Here is a 13948-nt window from a genome sequence, read left to right on the forward strand (position 1 = left end):
CATGCAAACCTCTTGTTTCTACCAGGACAGCCTCTGTGATCGTGGACGTTCACTACGCAGCTATCCTCTTCATTAATATTTGCACCCCTGCTGGAAGTTTTTAGAAAGTGCTTCCCATCAAAGAGGTGCAAAGCCAAACTAGCTGTTGTGCTGAGGTGCCCAGTTGACGGGAGAGAAAAGCCTGGAGAGTGTCACTTCAAGGTGACAGAGAGCTATGGCCAGCTGAAGTCACTGCCTCCTTACCCCCAGCTGTGCACACATCGTTACCTGCCTCTCAGCATTTCCTTCCTATTTCACCAAACCAATTAAACCAATTAACTTGTAACTGCTTTTGTTCCTCTCACATCATACATATGGTTCTACAACTATTCCACAATGCTCAGTGAGTCCCTGGGGTTTTGTTTACTTTAGTTTGTCAGGGCCTGCCTGTGATGAGACCCATCAGCACGTTGGCCACGCAATCTCTCCATATTGTATGAAGTATGCGCATTGCATACAGAGCATCATTCCCCCCTTGGCAGATGACTCCAATGGTCTGTACACACAGCAGGTGGCACTTACGGCAGCATAATTAAAAAAAAAAAATAGCCACAGAAAACTTCGTAGTACAGGTGAGTTCAGAGTGCAGGCAGAGATGTGGTGGCATCAAATAGTCACAAAGATCCTTGAAGATGCCAGTGGCCTTTTTTAGCTGCTTTCATCTCTAACAACGTCAGGGCCAAAGTCTTTCTTGCCACATTTTTCTATGCTTCCACTCATACATATTTAAAAAAAATATATAATCCGTAGAAGTATGTTCATATAAAGCAGTAGTGTGACTATTTCAGAGCCTACTTTGTCAGCTTAAAACTATTATTTCTCTCATTTCCAGCAGAAGGCCTGAATTCTGCAGGCTCTGTCAATAGGATCCCTTTCCATTTAACAATGAAAATTCACTAGTAAGAAGCCAAATGCTGAACTGCGACTTCTTTGCCACAAAAATTCTAATTCCTCCTCCCTGGAAGAGGTAATTCATTCACCAACAACAGCAGGCTGACATTGCAGGGGCAGCAGGGGAGAAGGTGATGTTTATGGATGGTTGATCCACACCCGTCTTCTCTGTCTTCTGTGACTCTTTCCAATCTGATGGCAGACAAAAAAAAAAAAGACAAAAAAAAAGAAGACCCATGCGCGCCCTGACAATATCTGCTAATCTAGTGTTTATGGGTTTTGAGGATGCAAAAGCGGATATTTAATACACATACCCTTTTTTCTTGCAAGTGCTGAACTTTTGAATCCTGTATTTGCCACAGTGTGTGGAGTTGCTCCAATAGATAAACCATCAAACTGCACGTAGGAATATATACACAAATCACTACTCTCCACAAATAGTAAGGGGTTCAGTTTGACCTCACAAAGGTTCACTAACATTAACTAAATGGTTTTCAACACACTACAGCTGTACTGTTCTGTAGTGGGGCAGAAATGGAGGCAATACAATAAAACTTGCAGAGCTTCTCCTTTGTTAAGCAAGAATTATAATTCATTTTAGAATAACTAATTAATTACTTGTCCAGGTCTCATGTCCACTCTACTGGACAATCCTTTAAAGAAGCAGAGAAAGTTCTAGAGGACGCAAGCTAACACTGTTTAGCACTATTGCCAGAGGGGAAGCAAATCACACACTACATCTTTCTGAAAACAAAATTAATTTCAGTGAATAAATGTTGACTTAAAAAGCAGCCAGATAGATCCATCCAGTCAGAATAGCACACAGCTCCAACTTTCCGTTCAAAATGGAGTTCATAGGAATAGTGGGGCAATCCTGGGAAACACAAATCCAGCAAGGTGTATCTGTGCCTTAAAAACCACACTTTTTCTCCCCCAGCCTGTGATCACTCCTCCTTGGCCAACGGCCACTCATCATTAGCTGCAGAGCTCCGCGCACCCGCTGAGCCACACTGTGCTCACATCCTCAGCCTTGGCTAGAGCCGTCCAACCTGACCAACGTGTTCAGCCTTCAAGAACTAAACCTACCGAGACACTCAATTTTGCAGTGGAGGCCTCCCACCCGAGATCACTGGCAGGCTTTTGCAGTAGTCTTAGAAGCCCAAGAAAACCGTGACTTGTCAAAAATCGTGCTTATGGACCTCTATTGTAAGTGTGTATATGGGTACATATACAAAATAAAGATTTCCAATCATTTGTATATCTCAGTTGCTTAACAAAAACCTAGAGAACTCCTACATTTGCCATATTTTGTAGACAGTTTTCAGGTTTTGTTTTTTAAACTCCTCTCCACAAAAAAGTTCATAGGCTATCTTTAGTAAGACTTGTTCAGAACACTTTTTTTTCTGTTGGGTTACACTGATACACAGATATACCTGAGGATTCACTTGAAGAGGCTGGGACTACAAAACTGTGTCTGTGGGGTAGAAAACACACACCCAAAACAGTAAAAACCACAGAGTATTGTGCGCTTGAGGGGCTGAATCTTTTTATAGGTCACCAGGCAACATGAGAGGAGAATCAAGCTGGGCTTGCAGATCCCAGGTTGGTTTGTGGGTTAGAAGAGAGGAGTAACATTTTTTCTATTTGCTTAGTGAAAACTTCTGAGTTGGAAACTGGAGAGACATTTGCCCTTGCACACCTTTACAGCATCTGTAAAAACTGAGTGATGCTGAAGCTGTTAACACCACCTACATTTCAGCCACTTGCAGCCTTTTGTTTCAATGTTTGCAGGAATACAGAAATATACATTACTATAAATAGCAACTAACTACACATTGAATGTTCGGAAATGCCAGAGCTTATCTCTGCAGAAGTCAGTGGACACAAAGGGTTTTTTCAACTGAAAGCCCAAGGCATGATGAATATAAAATGAAATGCATGGGCAATATTAGAGAACAATTTTTAATCATTTTATCTGACTTAATAAAAACCACTTTACTGTGTTAAAAGCCATTAAGAATCTCACTAAAAACAGGAAGGGAAAAATCCTTAATTCAAAATCATATCATCATTCCAGCAGGTGGAGAAAAGCAAACTGGAAAATACCAAAAACTTTACTAAGTCTTACCTTCACATTAAGAATGATGAAATTGATCCTTCAGACTTTCAGGTTTTTTTTTTTAAGGTACACAGAATATCAGTTTTTCATGTGAAATACAAATTAAATCCATCTATTTTACAGTTTCTAAGAAAAAAAAAAAAAACACAAAACCTACAAGTTCATAAACATACCCAAAACCAGGAGACTGGAGTTCTGCCCTATCTCAAATAATTTTGTGGAGCTGAGCAGAAACAAATTCTAACCAAAACAAAACAATAATTATAATAAAGTTGTTTGTATCATTGATAATATCTCATTTGGATAATTCTTACAATTTAATGTTGATAAAAAAGTAACCAAAAGAATTCATTTCGTAAAGTCATTTTGAAATAAAGCTTATATTTATTTTTAAACTATTTTAAAAGATTATTTGCAAGAATCATCAAAACAACCCTTTTCAATGAAAAGTTTCTATTTCAATAAATTAGTATCTCATACTAAGGTAAAAATGTGGTTCAGCTAGCTAGTTTTATCTGGCATCTGTCTAGATTTCAAAAAACTTCTACCAAGCCATCATAAAATTCCCAGTTTCCCAGACTGTTCCTCTCTGTTGATTTCTTATAACTTGATTCTTCAAAGTTTGACACCAGGGTTTTTATGGTGTGGGTTTTTTTTCCTTTTTGTTTGACTGGCAAAAATATTCTTCTTTAGCTATAACCTACGTTTCATGTTACTGGTACTTCAAATTGTGAATGCATTTGTATGTTTGTTTAGCCACATAATTTTATATATATCATTTTATGAGATTACAAAATTAGTTGCAAATAAAACAGAACAGGTTATTTATATTTTCCATAGTGTCAGCATTTATTTTGCATTTAGTTTTGTGGGAATAATAAAACAAATAAGCATAGCTAAATCAAAGCCATTGTCATTACAATACCATAGCTTTTACCTGCAATAATACAATGCGTGTTAATCCACTAGACTTTTACCAGTAGAAACTAGGCAGGACCTAAGTGAAAGAAGATATTGATTTTCTCCTTGAATCCTTACTGATCCTTTCTCTTCATTAGACATTCAGATTCCACTGTGATGAGGGGCAGACAAAGATCACTATATTATTTCAATACAATCTCTGCTCAAAACCCCATCTCAAAGTAATATGGACTTTACTTTCAGGGACAAGACGGAGGTATTTTTGCGAAGGTACTTAAGAGGTTTGACAGCCCAGCTTCTACTTGTCTACAGTAAGTCGTTTAAACATTTTATTTGAAGGAATACAGTTATTTTTCACGTTTCCTGAAAGACAGAGGAAGAACCAGAGAAATCTGAATATGCTCAGATCATAAGAAATAATTGGACTGAGTATGAGCTATCACTTTAAGCATGTAATTGAAAGATAACAAGAAAGCACAACTAATGAGATGAGATTACTAAATAGTCATAGCTGACTTATGTTCTCATCCCAGGCAAAGGGACTGGACTTGCAACAAGATGAGTAGTTTCAAAGTAATTAAACGCTTGTGATATCAGCTGCAAGGTTGCCTCTCCAAACCAACAGCGTTTTTACTAGCATCCAGCAAACTGCTAATAAGAATCAGGAATGAAACGGCTGGGGGCTGCAGAATCATGTTGCCATGGAAACCACTGCAGGTGCATGGTCCAAGGAATAATAAACCCCAGATTTTTAGAGTTTATAAAAAATAAGGAAGAAAGGAAAAGAAGACACAGATTGAAATAAATATCACAAACCAAGGGCATTGCAAACACTTTTGAAAAGAGAACAGGATAGTACTGTTAAATGTGATCTGTCAGAAAGAACGTTGCAGGGGACAAAGGGATTTAGCTGAAAGATATCTCAGTGTATAAGCATGGCAGAAAAAGGAAGAAGAAAACAGAACTAAATGAAAGAAAAATACAAACACCAGAGGGCACCGAAACAGAAATAAAATCTATTACAGGTCACTGAGTTCAGAAGAAACAACAGGAAAAAAAAGAACAGTTCAGAAACTGATGTGGGAATCAGGACCTCTTGGATTGCCTAACATAGTTCTGGTTCTCTTGTGCCAAAAATCATTTGAACATCAAGTCTCCAGTCATACACCACATGGACCAGCCTTTCCCAGAATAAGAGCTCATTCATCTATGTACAGCACAATGTAAGTCTGATGGATTTGATTTTCAAAGGTATTTAGTTAGAGTCCTGAAACTGTAGCTGGTGGTATTTGCTCAGCTCCCAAACAGGCTGAGCAGTTAATTCACATTCACGTCAGTGGAACTGAGGTACCTCCTGCTCACCTTGCCTGTCTGCGGACTAATGGCACCCTAAATTTTCTCTACGGTCAAGTGAGGGGGATGTGTAGCTCTAAGACTGACTGAAGCAATCCAGATTGTTTTTTTCTCTCTTAAGTGACTCTATAGGACACATTATCGATGACATTTTTATTAAGACTATATTTATCCATGCAGCTTCCTATTTGTAGGGTTTATGAGTAAAAGGAAGAATGCTGTCCAGAGATGATGTAGAGTGATCTCACCTCAGGCTCACAATAATCATGCAAAAGAGGAGGAGAGGTCTCAGAAGATCATGACGTTTGCAATCACATACACGGTGATGGTTTCTCCACACGATGGCCACATACTGCCCTGCAATACATTTACCTTCACAGAGCAAGGAGAAGTGGAAGATTCAGTTATCAAGAACACTGATGACAAGGTTTGTGATACTAGCAAGAATCCTCTGGTGACTTTTCTGACTGGGGGCGGGGGGGTGGGTGGGGAGGGTAAGGCAGTTTTATAAAGCACCTTAAGAAAAAATACAGGGGCAAGACAACTGTTAATGGTATACTGACATGCCAATGACCTAGAGAATGGTAAGAGAAGTTCTAGAGACAAAATACAAGTAGTGACTTGTAACATGGGGCGCTATAGACCAGGAACTCCATGGCAGCATCCCCCGATTTTACCCCTTAGTGGATAAGCAGCCAGAAGGCAAAATCATAGTGCAAAGCTGAAAAATTAGATTAAGTCATTAAAACCTGTGTACCTTCAAATAAAGAATAGAACAGAGGACAGCAAAACTCAAACAGGAAAATATTTTGACCATACTTGAACAAAGAGAGTACCCTTTAAACAGCACCTGAAAATCCGGGAAACTGGATGAAGTATAAACATACAACCACACAGAGACTAGAAAACTTAAAAAAACCCAACCAAACCAAACCAAACCAAACAAACCAAAACAAACCAAAACACCAAAACCACAGCTATATTAGCCAGCATGCTTTGTTTTCAGGAATGCATTCACTTAATCAGCATATTGAAAAATACAACCTCTTCTCCCCCTAATCCATTATGAAGTGGTTCATCTCAAAAGGCATATGGCATAAAAATAAGAAAGATTGTTATTTTCAGATTACAAATGAGAGCCAAAAGATTTTGCAGCTACAGAGATTGTTTAAATACACCATCCCAAAGGCTGAAAAGATAACCAACTGCTCTCCAAACAGAAACTAAGACTAGACAGCGGACAGAGATGAAGCACAAGGTTAGGGAAGCTGCTAGGTCTTTAGAGTCATGTCCAAATGAGGAAGTAGAAAAGAACAAACTCTGGAAGAAAAATTAAGGCAAGCAAAAAAAGTTGAAGAAAATATTACTTAAGGCATAAAAACAAATAGTAACTATTCTTTCAAAGAAAAAGTAGAAAGCCAGTAGAAAGCCTGAGAAGAGTGTCTCATGGGCTACTAGATGATCAAGGTGTAAAAGATGTACTCAGAAAAGATACAGCCGTAGCAGAAAAGCGACATTAGTTCCTTGTAACTGTGCTCATCATGAAAGAAATCAGGGAGGAGACAGAGCTTTCAAGGAACAACAGACCAGTAAGGCTAGTGCTTGTATCACACAAATTGCACAACTGAAACTGTTAAAAATATGTAGTTAATAGACATACAGATAAACATCAGGTATTAGGAAAGATTACAGTATCTGAACAAATACCAGAGTTTTACTTATGTTGTTAAATTGAATTACACGCCAAGATTGTTTGTTTTTCTTTGTGGAAGAACAGGATGATTAGCCATCTACTGCACAGATATCTACATGTGAAGAAATCTGTTAAAGAAGTTCTTTGCAAGAGTCAAAAAGTGTATGGACACAGAGATTTGGCTAATGTAATCAATTCAGATTCCCCCCCCAAAAAAAGTTATAAGAAAGCAAATTGTCTCATCAATTAGCAAAAGGGGAGGGAAAGAAAAAAAAAATAAATAAAGAAAACAAAGGGCATGAGTAAGTCTTCCGTTATCTCAATATAGGGGTTGATCTTTGCAGTCTAGGAACTTATGCTAGGATCTTTATTGTACCCTGAATGATTTAGGCAAGATCTTCATAACACAGCAGAATTTTCAGAGTACTAAAATCCTGAATGCGAAAAGCTGCAGGAGAATCTTGTAATACTGAGCAACTGGTGATATAATGGCAAGTAAAATTGAGTTCTGAGAAATATAAATCAATGTATCCATTCGTAGCGATGGACTGTGAATTAGATATTACTAATCAGGAAGAAGATTCCATTAGGGAACAAAAGAAATGGAAATTTGCTTCTACAAAGCTAACAAAAAAAAAAAAAAGAAAAAAGAAAATCAGAGATAACCCATGTGCAAAGCTGTGGATTTCTATGCATGACAGAGGAAAAAAGAAGATTGGTGTCATAGCAAAGAGGAAAGAGGGGAGCAAAACCAAGCAAGAGACATAATAGACAATTAATTTTATATGACAAAAAATCCCAACAAATATAGCATTCATTGGTAAAGGAAAGCAAATAACAGATGATGAGAAGAACTGAAATATTCGGTGCCTTTTTTATCCAATTTTCCCAAGAAAAATTAAATGTGACTAGATATTCAACACAATTAGCATTTGTAACTGGCAACAGTAAAACAAGCCAAAACAAAGAAATACTTTGTTAAAGATAAGTGAGATACAGTCAAGGCAGCTAAGCCTCATGAAAATTTACACTATGTATTTAAGAAACAAGCCAAAGCAACCTCCAAATCATTAATCATTATCTTCAAGAGGTTAAGGAAGGTAGGAGGTATTCCAGAGTAAAAAAGTACCTACCTTTAAATGAAAAGAAGTAAAAATACATCAGTCACTAAGGAACTGAAGATCAAACTCTGTTATCTGTAAGAAAGTGGAAAAAATATGAAACAATTATTTTGTAAGCTAGTAGATGACATTAACATGACAAGAAATATAAAAATGGAGTGTCTAAAATACATGGTGTCACACTAATCAAATTTACCTCCCTGACAGGGCTCCCAGACTAGTGGGAAGAAGTTTAACATATGCATCTTGCTTTTAGTAAAGCTTCTGGCATTTGACATTTATGTAGGAAAATTAAGGATATATCATTTAGGTGAAGTTAATATTAAAATGCCTGCACAACCAATTGAAAATAATAAGAAAACAACATGTTCATAGGACAGTTATTAATAGTTACTTTTAGCCTGGAAAGGTGGGAGATGAAATGGAAGATCTGTCATAGGTTTTGAATTATATTCTGAATTTCCAGTAGTGATATGGTTGATAGAGCAGAAACAATTCGTGGATGCTGCAAAAGCCTTAAAGATTCTCAAGGACATGGTTAAAGCCTCTTATCAAAAAAATGCCATGAAATTTAACCAAAAAGATGGTACACCTGAGAAAGAAGAATTAAAGTTGTAAATACAAAAAATGAGAATAACTGTTCACACAACACAACTGCAGAAACATAGCTGGGGTTACAGTAAACAACAAACAAAATGAGTTCAGAACATGAGTACAGAGAAAAAGTCATTCTGGACTGAAAGTAGAGGAGCATTGCATGAACATAATGAAAAGTAGCTATTCCATTCTGCAAAGTATTGACAAGGCCGTAACTATGGTACAATATTTCAAATAAAATTTGACAAATCAAGGAGAAACCAAAGGATGTGTTCAAAAAAGTAAGAGGGGAAAAAAGGGATAGAAAAAACAAAGGAAGAATTATAGTTGTTTAAACTAGAGAAGATTTTCTAAAAAGCCTTTCAAAATTTAAGACGTTATAATAATGAAGGAGGCAACATTGAGGTATTCTCCAAGATGCTAACAGTTAATTTGAGAAAGGGATATTTTTCTATTACACTTTTAGGAAAAATAAACAAAACAAAGCTTTTCAAAATGATGACAGTTAAGTACTAGGACTAATTATCTGTGGAGAGTACCTAGCATGGTTTCTAATTTGGCCTCTATTATTGTCAAATCACTGCTTGAAACAGAGTGGCAGGTAAGTACCCAATAACGTGGAGCCTAGTTTCTGTCTGTTGTCACTAGGTTGACTTTCTCAGTGTTGAAGATGTTTGACCCGGTTTCTCTTTGGGTAATGACTGGGATGAAAAAGGATTGATCTCTGCAGGGAATTTATTTGTACTATATATTTGCAATTGCTTACTTACAAGAGGCTGTGAGAGATATTTTTAAAGTAACGAACTTTAAGGGCAAGAATTGGCTATTTGCTAAATGCATCAGACTTTGAGTTCTTCCCACATTAACTCTGAAAATAGCGCAGCAGCAGAGCAGTAGTAGATATAGTGTGCCGCTTCCTCTGGAGTTAAAAAGGGCATTGTTTTTCCAAGGTTTTGCATGCTAGATAGCAGATTTCATTACCTCAACTAAGCATTTTGCACTGTTATGTCACATAAGATACCAGAAGTCAGAGAAAATAATATCATAGAATCATAGAATCACTAAGGTTAGAAAAGACCGTTAAGATCATCGAGTCTAACCGTTAACCTATCACTGCCAAGTCCACCACTAAACCATGTCCTCGAGGTGGGAAAGGACAAGTCAGGACAGTGTTTTGTTAACCTGTACCTATCAACAGGAACAGCAGACACTATGCGCACCCTTTAAAAGATGAGCTTTAACTCATCTTTTCATTGGCAACCTGCATACAGAAGGTTGAACAAGACCTATCAATTTGAACAGGTTAGGGAAAAGCACCATATGGTTCCAGACCAGACAGAAATCATTGCCAAATCAAAGCACGGAGCTAATGCATCTGTGTAACGTCATCTAATTATTGGCAGATAGATTATTTCACAATATTCTCCCAGGCTGAGTCATAAAGGATTCACAAACATGCTTTAGGATACAAGCCGTGAATTCATAGCACTGGGGTCTGAAGCTCTTTTAATTTTATTCTAAACATCTGGAGATTTTTTGCTGCTATACACAGGGATATCTATGGCATTTACATATCACAGATTCTGATGCGCTTCTATCACCATCTTGTCTCCCTCTTGCAAAACATTAAAACAGCTTTAGCTACGTCATCCAGGAGCAAAACAATAGCATGTATGGGGCTTTTAAATCCTTTTAGCCAAATGAATAGATTAATTAAAAATACTAGAAGCTCAGAAAAGTAACAGGTTTTGGTAGGCAGTCTGGATAATAAAACTCGTGTAAAAACAGCCACTGGAATATTCAAAATAAGAAAAATCAGTAAAAATTTGAGCACATCTAGAAGTAACTCAAACAGGAAAACCAGGCTACATTTGTCCATTTAATTTTCCATCAAAAATGGCTGGAATAGCTCTAAAAAGAGCTACTTACTTCCATTCTTTCAGGCCCATAATGTTTGAAGCCCTCATATGGTTTACATTGATGATATGGTTAAAAATCAAAGCAGAACAACTCCGATGGGCACCCATAAATGAAGTAACCACATGATCATTCAGAAATTAAAGGTAATGTTTACACAAAAATAATTTACCTCTCTCTAATCCATCTTCTCTCCACTCTATGCTCTAACTTCTTAAAAAAAGGCAAAAAGATGAACCAAAGGGTCTGTTCTTTCTTCTGGCGCATATCTGGACGCAGAATCCAGGATTTGCCTGAGGGTGCATTTCCTAATGGCTGCTCTAAAAGAGAGGAGCAGGCTGGACAAGCAGCAAAGTCTCTGGACACCTCTGGACAACCGCCTTCTTTTCACTCATAAAATCTACAAATAGGAAGCTACGTACATAAGTGTAGTCTTAGTAAAAATAGCATTGATAAGGCATCCTATAGAGTCACTGGAAAGAGAAAACATGATTCAAATCCTGGTCGGTTCAGCCAGTCTTAGAGCTACATATCCTTTTCACTAGGCTGTAGGATTAAGTCCCTCAGAAGAGGATGTTTCCAAAAGTGACTACCAAAAATACATTAATAATCTTCCAGTTACAGTTTTGATACAAACACTTTGGCTCACTTGCGATTACTTAATTTTTGGTAATGTCAGAAGCTCTGACTGTACATCCCTGCAGCTACAGGAGTAGTAACAACTGTTAAAATTCTCCAGGCCAATGAGGAAAAATCTTGGCAGACTGCAGGAGAACAAGCAACCACAAAGTCCTCCTTCCTCTGCCCCACAATTCGCTTTTTATAGCTCACCATGCAAACCACTAACTGCAACGATCAGGCAAGGGAAATTTCATCCCGTAAGGTCAACAGCTCAAAGTTACAAATCTATTAAGCGATGCAAACTGATCTGCAGCTCTTAGGAGCTGGAAAAGCTGCCAGCTCCAAGAACTGAAAGCTAACACTCTTGACGTCAAACACCCCCAAAGCATTATTTTCCACAGCAATGCTAAATACTATTATTTAAGAGGAGAGAGCTCTCAGGCCTAGGGTTAAGCCAATCTCATCAGTAAAGTAGAGCTTTGTGATGTTGGCTGTCAACCACCACCTCCCACATACGGTTGTGTGACACTTCTCGGTAATCTTCAGTGGCAGCTCTGTAAACACTGGAGGTTGTGTTATTCAAACTTTTCATAGGGATGCCAGGAATTACACCACACTTTTCCCCACAATTATAATGCTGCTTTGTCTGTGGATATGCCTCTGGTTAAGCCTTTGTAGATTTGAAGTTTGGTAGAGCATAGAGGTATTTTAAGATTATAAAATCTAGCTTGCTGATTTCTGTTCACCTCCAGATTTAACCCTTAATTATTGAACTGTGATTAAAACCAGAAGCTGAAACTAGCAGTTGCAGTAAGTAACATAGTAATGAAAGATCTTCCCAAATAAGTTAATTGTTGGTACCAATTGTTTTTCTCTCAAGACAGATTACATCCATAGGACAATAGATCAGACTGGTATTGCATGCCAGAAAGAAGATTTATTTTGTACCACCGGAGGCCTCTCCCAACAGCATAGAACAGCGTTAAGCCCTTGATAAAAATCTCAAATGCCACAAAATGCCATGAAAAACAAACAAGAAGGATGCAGAACATTGCCAGTGTCTTTGGTCAGAGCGACAGCAGGGAGTTTAACATAGAAAGGTGATTCTGCTCCACCTTTTGTTCCTCTGTTGATAATCCTAAGGACCTTGAGCCTTTCCCAATAGGTGTTGGATACACTGAGATCAGTGAGCATCTGAGCAAACAAGGTCACACTTCAGAAGGTGCTCCCTGCATTTCAGGTCTGAAGTTTAACAGACTGAGCTGCAGCCACTTGTACTTTGCTGTGTATACAGGTCTTTTGGTTTTCACGTGCATTACCTTACAATAAAGCCAAAACTAAGACATTAGCATAAGCACCACCTGTGCTCTCTTTCCTTACTTTTCTGACTTTTCAGCTTACAGGATGGGAAAAACAACTTTTTAAGTCAATAATAACTTACCACATTTAAAGCAGGATCTTGCAGTACAGAGAAGTTATCAAAAATACCAACTATTTTTAGAGGCCTCATGTGGGCAACTGAAAAGTATTTTATTGGCATTTCATGAAATTAGACGTAAATGTGTTAAAAAGCTCCTGCAGCTAGTAAAGTGCTAAGCACAAAAGTTATTTTTTCTTTACCCCTTCTTTTTTCAATACTGCCAATTTTACACATAAATATGATTCTGGAATGATAAGAAAAAGAAGGAACTACTCTTTCTGTCTTCAGAGAGGACTGATGGCTTTATTATGACTTCTGCAAACTAATCTTATGTGTCAAAACCAAGTATTTTCCTCTGTTTTTGCTCCTAAAATATTGCTTGACATTTACTGAAATCTGAAGAAATACCCTATTTTCCATATCCCCTCCTGAAAGTCACTGAGAAAAGAAGTTCTGAAATAACTTCTTGTTCACTTCTAAATAGAGATGCTCTTAAAGCTGTCACTGATATTCCTTCATTTTCTTTGAAAGAAAGAGCCAGATTGCCCAGATCCAGGACACAAACAGAGCACTGACATTTAACCAGAGGCAGTGTATCCTTCCTAGCCTGTAGTATTTTTCCCTGCTAATTGGCACATAAGGCTAAACTTCTGTTTGAGCTAAGAATCATTAGATAAAGGTGATGAAAGAAACAAGCCCAATTTGGTGAACAAAATGAAGAAGACATCTTCAACCTGGTATGGTTCATGTTGGTAAGGCCAGGCAGATGTTGAGCAGAATCTATGCAAAGATCATATTATCGCAATGTCTTCGCTGCTTATTTTCTCTAAGCACATCATGTAAATATTCTGTGCATACAGGTGCAGTGCTTTCACAGTATGAGTCTTTACTGGGGCCTCCAGGGACTACCACCATAATAAATACTGCCCTCTGAAAGCAAAATGATCTGAAGGAATCAACAGCTAATTAAAAAACCTAGAGCTCTAATTACAAACGGTGGCTTGTAGTCCCCTTCATTAATTTACCTTTGCTCATTGCTCATCTCTACAAGCAAGATATACTACTTTCATTCCTCTCCAGACCAAGACCCTCAAAATCCTGAATTGTATGTGTTAAATAAAATATTTTAGAAAATCCCACAATTAACCTGAGCTGTTTGGCATGGTCATGCCAGTTGTTTTTCCATCATTATGAACAAGAAAACAACCCTAACCACACCACTGAAATATTTATCTAGGAGTTTCCTCCCTCTGGAG

This window comes from Nipponia nippon, unplaced genomic scaffold, assembly GCF_047370975.1.
Source record: "Nipponia nippon isolate SJK-2023a ecotype South Korea unplaced genomic scaffold, ASM4737097v1 scaffold_4, whole genome shotgun sequence".
NCBI lineage: Eukaryota > Metazoa > Chordata > Aves > Pelecaniformes > Threskiornithidae > Nipponia > Nipponia nippon.